Source organism: Vicugna pacos, chromosome 3, assembly GCF_048564905.1.
Source record: "Vicugna pacos chromosome 3, VicPac4, whole genome shotgun sequence".
NCBI lineage: Eukaryota > Metazoa > Chordata > Mammalia > Artiodactyla > Camelidae > Vicugna > Vicugna pacos.
The window spans coordinates 53,488,059-53,499,315 of record NC_132989.1 but is presented as its reverse complement, the minus strand read 5'-3'; the positions used below and the strand labels follow the sequence as shown (position 1 = coordinate 53,499,315).

The following is an 11,257-nucleotide window of genomic DNA, read 5'->3' as shown; positions in this document are numbered from 1 at the left end:
TCTATAACCGATTCTCTCTTCTTTTCATTAAGAAGTATAGTGGCTATCTTCAGCTATCACAGAATTGAATAGAAATCTAAGATAATGACTAATATGATTTTAATATGTTTTTAGGTGACGAAAGAGTAATCCTCAATGTTATGCAGTCAGTTTCTCCTTCCTGCCCCTACAATCATGCAGGTAAGTGGCTTACTTACTTTTATTTTTTGCACTGGTTGTATTATATTATATTCTGTCACATCTCTCTTAAGATATTAAGGCTGGACTATAGGCTTGGAGCAAACTTTTGCCCTTGGATTGCTGTTAGGCACTGTTATTTAATTAAGTTGGTATTTTGAGCATAAACTCTCAAGAGATGGAAGAGACCACAGAGAATCTTTCATCCCACCTTTTGCCCAATGTGGGAAACATACCTACGTCCATAGCATACAACAAGTGGTTTTTTAGCCTAATAATTCCAACCACTGGGTGCCAGTTGCAAAGAGTACACAAATATTTTGTTGCAAAGTTATTAGTCTAACTACATTTTCTTGCTTTTCTCACACTACATTTGGTGGTGTGTGCTGTCAGCCATAAACCAAGATGACACCATGAACCCTCTGTGATGAAATTCTGTGGTTTGAGTCATCTTGCCAGTTAGAGAGGTGGCTATGCAGCAGCTCAGCCACTTTGTTCTTGCAGAGATAAGGCATATTTTTGGGACTGTGCCAAGGACGGGAGACTCAGCAGTCAATGGCACACAGTATCTAAGTAAACTAACCTGCTGAGATGTTTTCAAAGTAAAACTGAACAGGAAGCAACAGCAGATAATGCCGCTCTCTTTACTGGTAATTACTGTCCTTGCAGTTTTAATTCCTGGCTGCCACAGAGTAAAAGGTAGGTGGCAATTTATGCTACAGATCATTGTTTCATAGTCAGCAGTAAAGAAGGATGGCACTAAGCAATTGACAGATTTTTTTTTTAATCTAAAAAATAGTAAAGATAGTATAATATACAAAGGCTAAAATAGCAATGTCCTAATTATGGTCTCTTTTTCAGATTCCCTCTTAAAGATGATTTCTATTGCTAGCAAAGGACTAGGAAAAAGAGTTAGCTTCAGACTGTTAATATAGGGAACAGTAATTGTTGAGTTAAGATCAGAGTCTTGCAAATTCTTGGTTGCTCAGAGTACCAGAAGTCAGCTATTTTTTTAATTGGAAGCAATTGTGAAAAAGGTAGTTTATAAAAATGAAGAAAAGAAAACTTCTCAATACTTATCACTTAGTGTATTAGGCTAAACAAAACTGCATAATTTCATAGCATTTCCATTTTTCAGAGGATCTAATAGTCGACCAGTAGGCTGGTATTTTTTCTGCAAGAGCCCCACCAAGTGGTCATCCAGCCTGTGGGTGAAAGTCACAAAAAAAAAAAAAAAACCAGATTAGAAATCCTATAAGAAAGAATGACAGGATAAAAGATGGATAAACACAAACCCTCCATCTGTAGAGAGATTCAGATTCAGGCTTCATGTTTAAGCAAGACATCTGCTTCTCTCACCATTTGTTTCTGGTAACTTTCTTGTCCTAACTTGAACTATGATTGCTCTTTGACCTCATGACCCCAAGTGCTTTGGGTCGTCCGTTTTCTCCTAATCAATCAGCCCCTTCTGTCTTCCCATTTTCCCTTGTCCAGTCTTAGACACTGGTGTCCACCACTTAAATCATGCTTTCAATATTACTTTCAACTCTAATATAGCCATCCTGTTTCTTTGGCCCTGAAACTGAGCAGCTGAGAGTTTCTGAGAAAAATTACACAGCTGTGACAACTGATGTCATGACATATTGCTGCTTTCTAAGGCTTGGTCCTTATTTATAGTCAATATGTCTCATCAACTGACAGCGGTTATTCTAAATCTTCCCTCTCCTCTAAAATCCCCCTTTGCCACCAAGCTTTCTCAGACTCAGCAGAGGACGGTTCTGCCTTTTCACTGAGAAAATCCAAGGACATGAAGAGAGAACCACATCTTCCTCTCCCTCTTACTTATAAGCTTATTGGCATCTGTACCTGCCCTTCCTGGTGGAAGAGATACCCAAGTAAAGGTTCACTTCTGAACCTGTGGCTTGGATTCCATCCCTTCCTGCCTACACAACGAGTTCATTGTATCAGTCATCTCCCTTCTCCTCATTTACCTCAGAAAACAAAGAAAACAATGCTTTATCTCATCAGAAATGAAACAAAAAGAAGACTACTACATGCACTTGGTGTTTTTAACTATAAGGATAAGAAACTCTGTATAGAAAAAATAAAATTCATTACAACAAGACTGATGTAACTCATAACCTAGGAGAAAATGCTAAACAGTAAAGCTTCCTGAGGGCAAAAGTTTCAGGATCCTAGAAGATGGAACTGTGGACCTTCATGGCCACATATATTTGCAAATGCAGGTTCAACCACCTTCCCTCCCTGTGTGTCAACACTTGAGATTCAGCTCCTAAGAAGGAATCCCTTGATTGGCTGGGCCCACCGGAAACGTATGTAGAAGACACGTTCTTGGTATTTTCACCTTTGACTTTGACCTGACACATTTCAGTGGACATTACTTGATCTGATCTTGTTTAATTTCTCTACAGTGCTTGGTACGGCTGAATGTTTCTCCTTCCTGAGATTTTGACTTCTTTGATATCTGTGACACTATTCTCTCCAACAACAACAGCAAAGAAGCGGATACTCTTTTTAAGTCTCCATGGTAGGTTCCTTTCTTTTTGCTTTAACATTGGATATTGGCTCCCTTATGATTCTGTGGTTCTTCTCAGATATGTGGCTTAACCTTCCACTGCTTTTATATCACAAACTATACCTCATGTCAAAAATTTCTCCTGAGTTTTGGACTGAGCTCTGCACTGGAAGAGCCAATAAAATTCAGTGTATCTAAAAGAGAACCACCTTCTTTCCCCCAAATCTGCTCTTCTATTGTGGTGAATGGCATATCTGTTATCAGTCTCCCAGGCCGCCTCCCTGGGGGTCTTCCCAGGTCTCTCTGACACCTAACACTCTGATCAGTCACCAACCATTCACTAAACCCTGCGGTATTTACTTCCTAAATATTTCTTGTTCTTCTCTTTCCTTCACTTGTAACCACTCTTTCGATTAGGATCTTCATACTTTCTTACTTACTTAGTTTGCCAGGTTAGCTTCCACAGATCAGGTTTCCTTCCACATCACACTCCATTTTTCACAGAGTGATCTTTCTAAAATGCTAATCTGATCTGCAATTTTGGATTTAGTTCTTTTAGCTTTCAGGATAAGTGGCAAAGTTTACCCCACATGTTCTGTCTTTGGCCACTTTCTGAGCCTTGCTGGTGGCCAGTTCCTTACCTCTTTATTGTAAAACAATCAGGCTTCCTGTTGGAGGGACTAGAATTGTTCTGTAACCTTGCCTGCATGGAATAAACTCTTGGGAGCATTGTTACACGTGTAGTTTCTTGGCCTGGCCCTAAACTTATTGAATTAGAATCTCCAGGGAGTAGGGCTACTTGTGATGGTGCCAGTTTATGAACTACTACCTGAATCTTTCTGAGCAGTCCTTTTACTTATGTTGTTTCTTTGTTCTGCCGTACCCTTCCCTCTTGTCCTTCAGAATTTTGATTAATGTCACTTGACAGGTGACCCTCACTTTAATTTAGTTGCTCCTCTTCTGTGCTCCTGTGCCACCCAGGCCTGTTTCTGTCATAGTACCCAGCACACAGAAAAACAATATTTAACTGACTTTTCTATAACACAGCTAGTCTAAGAACTCATTGTTTATCTCTGTTTTCCTAGCACAAGAGGTAAATAGTAAGCAACTGATGAAAATTGCTTTAATATGTAAAAATGAATAAAAAGCTCAATTTTTTTACTTTGTATGAAAAATGAGAAAATGAAATGAAATAAAATAAAATAGGCCCCTTAGCACAATGCCTGACATTAATAAATGTTATTAAAGCACTTAAGACATTTTAACTGTCACTAAAAGTATGAATTTTTTCAGTTACTTTATCTCTAAAGATAGGCATAAAATGAACAACATACAGCTACTTTATTATTAATTAATTAATTAAACACCTTTATTGTGGTATAATATCTGTGCAGTAAACTACACATATTTCAGGTGTACAATTTGATGAATTTTGATAGATATATACACCTATGAAACCACCACCACAATCAAGATAGCTAACATTTCTTTCACTCCCCAAGGGGTGCAAATTTCAAACTCCTCATTTATCTCTTCCCACCCCCTTTACCTTTGGTAACCATAAGTTTGTTCTCTATGTCTGTGAATCTGTTTCTGTTTTGTAGGTAAGTGTACTTGTGCCTTTTTTTTTTTAAGATTCCCCACATAAGCGATATCATATGGTCTTTTTCCTTCTCTTTCTGGTTTATTTCACTTAGAATGACAATCCCCAGTTTCATCCGTGTTACTGCAGATGGCATTATTTTATTCTTTTTATGGCCGAGTAGTATTCCATGGTGTGTGTATGTATGTGTGTGTGTGTCTATATATATATATATATATCTCACACATTCTTTATCCAGTCATCTAACATACAGCTACTTTGAAACACCCTCATTGCTATGATTCCCTTAGAATCATATTGTAGAAGAATATTTTTGATACATGAAAATATTATAGTATGTTGCTACAGGAAAATTGGCTCAGAAAATATATGTTTTACTTTTTTGTTAAAAAGAAGCTTTTTGTTAAAAAAGAAAAACAAACTAAGTAAAAAATGTATACATATACATGAAACATATTGAGGAGATATACAGTGCAGTTTTATTACTGTTATCTTTGAATCATGGAATAATGGATGATTTTTATCTGCTTTCCACAGAAGTATGTGAATCTTATAATTAAAAATATGACAAAAAGAGCAAACAAGCACTGCCTTCCATCTGCTTTGAATATAGCATGCACACGTGCTCACACACCCATACACACACGTACCCCAAAAGAAAGAAAGAAATGTTTGTTGCCTTTGAGATTTGACTCTTCTATAGAGAGCCAAAAACTATGCAGTGAAAATAGTACTGAACTGATAAGGGGGTGTAAGTCTGAGGAATATAGTGAATATGTAACTCTCATAAAAAATTATTGTCTATTAACTAGGAGAAAAGGACAGATACATTTAAAACTTATTCAAAACACACAATTCTTTGAGATTTATGAGTAGACAGGACTCATTCAGGAGAAAGAGAAACCCCCTCCTGGGAGCATTGTTTCCTCAAGGCCAGTACGGGGTGAGGACTTGGCTTCTTGAGGATTGCAAACCAGTTAAATTCATGCTGTTCTTCCTTAGGGCCACTGAGTCAACAGGGCAATGAACATCATCGGCTGCCAAAGAAAGCAGTTTTCTGGCAGTTGATCAAAATAGGAAAGAGGAAGGGTCTAAAAAAAGATTCAGGTTGAACAAAGTCTATTATCTACCTTCAAGCCGGTGATCTTGGAAGACTTTACCCACTTTTCTGTATTTCTTGAAATAGTGCTTCGTGTTTATTAATTTCCCTGAAATATTTCTGCAAATATTAGTAATTAAAACTTACTCTGTGAGGGGAAAAAAAACTCATTAAATAGAAGTAATTGAATGGCCTGTGAGCCACTTCGGCTCCTTAGCTCTGGAGAGAAAAGCTCAAGGACATGGTCACATCTCAGAGCAGCACCCTTCACTGGGGGAAGCAACATGAATGGCAGTGGTATTGACTTGGAGGAAATATATCAACCCTAACTGCAAATGTCATAAGAAGAAAAAATGATTGTTCATTTGTAAATTTGACTCACAAGGCCATACATAAAGATACCAATTAACTTAAATTCCCACTTGTTTGGCTGGAATAATGAGCCTTAAAAGCTATGTGTTACCTTAATTAGAAATTCCAGATGCACTTGAAATATATTCAAACATAAAGTTAATATCTGCACTACAAATGTAGTGTGAGTAATTCTTCTTGTTACATAAGGGTATTTTTTCCTTTGTATATTTTAGATGCTATTATTTTAAGTAAGGATTCTTGGTGAAGTTAAAATATATGCTCCACAAATATTTGACGTTTGGACAATTTTTCAGGAGAAAGTCTATTACATAAGATGGAACAAAAAGCTATATTTAAATACCATGTTACTTAGCTTCAAATGAAAAGAAAATATATATTGTTTAGTTGTATAAACTACTGGATGCCCAAAGGGATTAATAGTAGAAAAGATTGAAAGCCATGATGCTTTAACAAATTATGACCAGGGAATCTTCAATCAAGTCATTACTTGACCAGAGAAATTTAATATCTGACCTTTGAGTTTTAAAAATGTGTTGCTTACTCTGCAAGTGTCAAGTCCTAAATGATCTGGTAGCTTCTTTCTCCTTTTTTGCTTCAACAAAGCTGGAAGTTATTTTGACAAGATTCAGTACCAAGAATGTGTTTGTGAATAAAAGACCTGAGAAATTTTTCTTGGCCTTATTTGGAATTAGCATATAAATGGCAAGCACTGATTTATGATCAATTAATTAGTTGGAACCTGGAGTCCTATCAAACATCCTTTGTTTTTTTCACTTTGGTAGGAATGAGAGGATTAATATATTTTATGATTAGCTTCAAAGAACTAGCATACCTATACTTTTGATGCTAAAAAGATAATCCCAATCTATTTTAGGGTGTGTGATGTGCTTTACGGGTAAAATAAAAAGGCAAGGAATTAGTAATTAAACTAGTTGGAAGTTAAGCTAAGCCCTAAGTTTTGGACTAGAAATAGATATCCAGATGTTACTTTTATATGAACAAAACTAAATGAAAGAATAATGAACCATTTTCTGAAAGTTCCTTTAATTTAAATTGGATAGAAACTGAAGTTTTACGGTCTTGTGTTTTGTCTCCTCATCATGCACGTTCCTTGAGAACAACACCCTGTCTGGTCAACCATTGTTTTTGCACTCAGTCCAGTGTTTACATACATGGGCACCTGAAATTACTCTCTGTTGCCATCCATTAGCCTCTATTTCAAACTGGCATAAGCTACATAGCTCCTTCACAATTAAGTTCTTTTGGTGATTAGGTAGTTAAGGACTTCCAATTGTTAGATGGAGGTGAAGAATATAGGTCTATTTTTCCTCAGTAGGTATAGGGTGATATATAGCAATGTGAGAAATCAGGCAAGATTCAGAGCGAATTTTGAAGCTCAGCAAGCCTTTATTAGAATGTGAACACCAACACAGTCATATTACCTCTCAGTTGCCTCAGTGAAGTCCAACGCCCTTTTTGGGGCCCCCGACAAACAATTTGTGTGGAAGGTTTGCTCAAGGTAGATGGAAAAATATTATAGCAACAGAACTCAGGACCAGTATGCCTGCAAAGTATTTCTAGCCAATCCGTGTACATTGAATACCAGTCATTTCACTAATGCAAAATAATGGCTAACATACATTATTAATTAATAAGTAATTAATAAATACTTTGGTGGGAGGAGATAAAGATAGTTAAAGCACTTTTTGAAGGAATTTTGAACAATCTTCCAAATGCTAACTATTCCTGCTATATGTATTCCGCTTTTAGTTTGTAGATTAAAGCTACTGTGTACATATATATCACACACCTATGGTGATATATTTTAAGATAAATAAATATAACATTCCATCCTAATACTTCAACATGGTTTTTTTTAAACCACCTTACATAGCCCAAATGACACTGTCACATGTAACAAAATTAATGATTTACTACTGCCACATTAATACTCAGTTAATATTTAAATTTCATTATTGTCCTTTTGTAAGTGGTCTATTTGAATCAAGATTCAATCCAAACATGTCTTGTTAAACCTCTTGAGTCTCTTCCGTTCTTCCACAGTACTTTTTGTGATGCCATCCTGACTTGTTGAATTTCTCCCTGTTGTCCTTCAGATTGTCTTACATTGTATGATCCCTTTCTTATGGTGGTGTTTTACTTATTCCTTCACCCTCAATAATCTCTGTAATCCAGGAGTCAGATCTAAAGGCTCTTTAAAGTTTAACATTTTTGCTAAAGTTAAAAATCACAGGTCATGTTGCATCACACTGGGAGTCACAAATATCTGGTGGTCCCACCGGTGATATTAAATTTGATCATAAGATTGAGGGGTTTGAAAGTCTGATTCTTCCATTATAAAGGTATGTTTCTTAGCTTGTGATCAGATTTTTTTTTTTCTTTTTTCTTTTCTTTGGTTAGAGCTAGGTGAAAGTCCAGTTTACCAACAGCCATTTACCTAATCTTTTTAGCACCAACTGATAAAGCTTGGCTGAATCAGTAATATCATTTGGGTTGTTGAAGTGGTTGTATTTGTAATTCTATCCTTTATTTCACAGTTGCTAACTGACTTTCTTCTGTCAGGTAGACTCTTTAAGGCTATTTTTATTAATCTAGATGACAGTTCCTTCTGGAAAGGTGGAAAAAATGTTAACTTGTCTTGTTGCCTCTAAGATTTGGAAGTAATTTACTGAGCAGATATCTGTCTGCAGGACTCTAATTGACCCTGCACAACATGGCTGCTTTCTAATGATATTCTATTAATTTAAAAAACAATTCCCATTGTACTTGTGCCATAATGGCTTCCTGAAAACAACTATTATGGTGTACTGCATTTCCTATGTTTCTTGTTGTCATGTGAAGTTCTCTTAGTGTCCGAAGATGTAGGACTCAGTGCTCTTACTCTGCTCATTGCACTTCCTAGTAAGGATTACTTGCTTCATTTACTGTAATCTTTTCCTGCCAGGGTATTCCCATGGTGTTTCACAATTTCTGTTGTGTGCTGGTGATTTCATTTATAATGTTTATTTGGTGCTGAACGGATTCCAACAAATACCCAATCCTGATATCCTGTTACTTCCCATTCTGCCATCACTAACACTCTCCTTGGATATCTAAACAGATCATAGGACTCTCCTGTAAGTGGTTTCAGAACGGTTTGTATGGCCAGTATTTGTTAAATGATCAAAAACCAAAGATCTAGCACATCAGGCAGGAAATCATCTCTTGAAAATTTAAATTAGTTGTGCATTTAATTCGTGAACTGGATTTGACAATACCTGGATTTATCATTGCAGGATCCCACTAGTTTCTCTTCTGGTGTTGTGCTGAAAACTGAAATAATTTGCTTCACTAGTCAGGCTAATGTAACACATGAAATAGAGTGTAGCTTGAGAGATAAGGGCCCCTGTGGAAGAAAACTGCCTCACTCTCCATGTTGAAGAACTTTAAAATAAATTATAGACAGTATAACAAAGCTTCATGAGAGCAGAGATCACTGCTGAATTCCCAGAGTGAAGCCTCACTCGTGATAGAAACTGAACAAATCTTGTTAAATGAATTAATTTCCACTCACTCATTTCTGTAGGTATTAAAGATCCTCTAAAGCAACACAGATGAGAGTTGGAAAAATCATCTTGTAGAGATCTCCTCCCTAGACTGAGATGCTGTATTTTCTTCTATTGGAAAGTGCACCAAAATTCTTTTGCTTTTCCTGAAAGTGTTTATTACCTTCCAACATCAATTTCTTTTTTATATTATTATAAGCTTCAAAGTCGCTTCAGACATATTTGGCAGTACAATAAAGGCACTACGTGAAGAAAGGGTCCCAATGTCTGTCATGCCCCAGGCTCTGTTTCCCATGTTGACATATCTAAATACTCAGAAACACTATTTTTCCTAGTCACCTAGACATATTTAACCATATATAGTCACCCAAACTAGAGGAGGCTGATGTATCTATTAGAATGTCAATAGAAATATACCTGCCAAAGGGACAGAGCATTATTGACTAGTCATTGTGTTTCCTCTTCTCCATACCCCCACCAGAATCTACAGAAGGGTGTTCAGGAGCAGGGAATTAGACAGTTTTAACGACTGTGCCACCATTGCTGGTACCTGATACATCCACTTCCATGATGGTGGTTTAACTGCCAAGTTAACACAAAGCTCTGTGCTCATCGGACCCCTCTGTCCTCCAGCAGCACCAGTCATACTAGGTTCTTCAAACTTCCCTTTCATACATAACAAGCAGACACTACTCCATTCCTGTTTGTATAGTCTTTAAAAAGAAAAAAAATTAATGTTCATAAAACTGATTGGGTTTAAGCTTCCCAGTTATGACTGTAACCTAATCACTCAATCCTATTACTACTCTGAGCTTTGTTTGAATTTTAGTTTTCTGCCAAAAAAGTCTGATTATATTCTTCACTTTTTCCCTTTTTGCTGTATGTATATATTATGGGGGTGGGGAAGGAAGGGGAATTGCTGTTTTTCCATAATTTTATTTTGAAATTTAAAAAAATTACAGTACAAAGAGTAGTGCAGTGTATCTTTGTGTATCTCTTACTTGGATTTACCAACTGTTAATAGTTTGCTAAATTAGCTTTTATCTTCTCTCTCTTTTTCTCTCCTCTTTAATAGTATGGATTATGATTTTTTTCAATTTCATTATTGAATTATTGCAGAATAACTTATTAACACTGTTGTAATTTTGATGTCAAATTGTCCCACATTTGGCCAGAGGGAGCTCCTTTAGATATCTCCTTTATGCTTTGACATGATTATATTTACCCATTATATTTTAATTCCTCTTGATTTCATGTCTTAGTAGATTTAACCTTCAGGTTTGCTGCTGTTTTCTTATCTCCTATATGAATTTCCTACCAATATGAATAAGTTAGGAATTTAAAATAATTTCTTAATCTCTTCAGTGTCTTTAGGGCAAGATTTATATGTATATATAAGTTGATATTTTTAGATTCCATGATAAATTTTATCTTTTTAAGAAAAATTCTTCCTATTAAGTTCGAAGACTAATACTGGAGATGGGAATGAGAACAATGGACCTTAAACTGACATTTGCTTCTTGGTGTAACTTTATCGGCAACATTCTGTTCGACGCCTCTTTTTAGTGTTGACTGTCTTATGATACTATTTCTTATGGATTTTAAATTAGATGATATGAAATTTAATGGACTTTCAGAATTCTGAGTCTAGCTAAGGATGAAAAAAAATCAAAATATCATAGGGGTTTTCAGATGAACAATCCAGTATTGGTCAGAAATGTTAAATTACAGGAGTTCCTTAAAGAATTTTCCTGGTGAAAAAAATATTTTAAAATGCATACAATGTCCAATGCTGGCCATTTTTAATAGAATGGCTTGATATGTGTCACTTCTTAGAGAAGCTATCATTTCTTTATAGTTCTTTCTAAATATTTTTTATATGTGTCACTAATGTTTTCACT

General features: G+C 35.9%; 1 long non-coding RNA gene across 1 annotated transcript; it reads right to left on the bottom strand.

The window, feature by feature from the left end:
* Positions 1-1,250: 1,250 nt before the first annotated feature.
* Positions 1,251-3,294, bottom strand: LOC140695615 (uncharacterized). Its single transcript, XR_012071300.1, has 2 exons — positions 3,154-3,294; positions 1,251-1,382 (listed from the first exon to the last, which is right to left on the bottom strand). It is a non-coding gene; the product is annotated as an uncharacterized lncRNA (long non-coding RNA).
* Between the last annotated feature and the right edge of the window lie 7,963 nt (positions 3,295-11,257).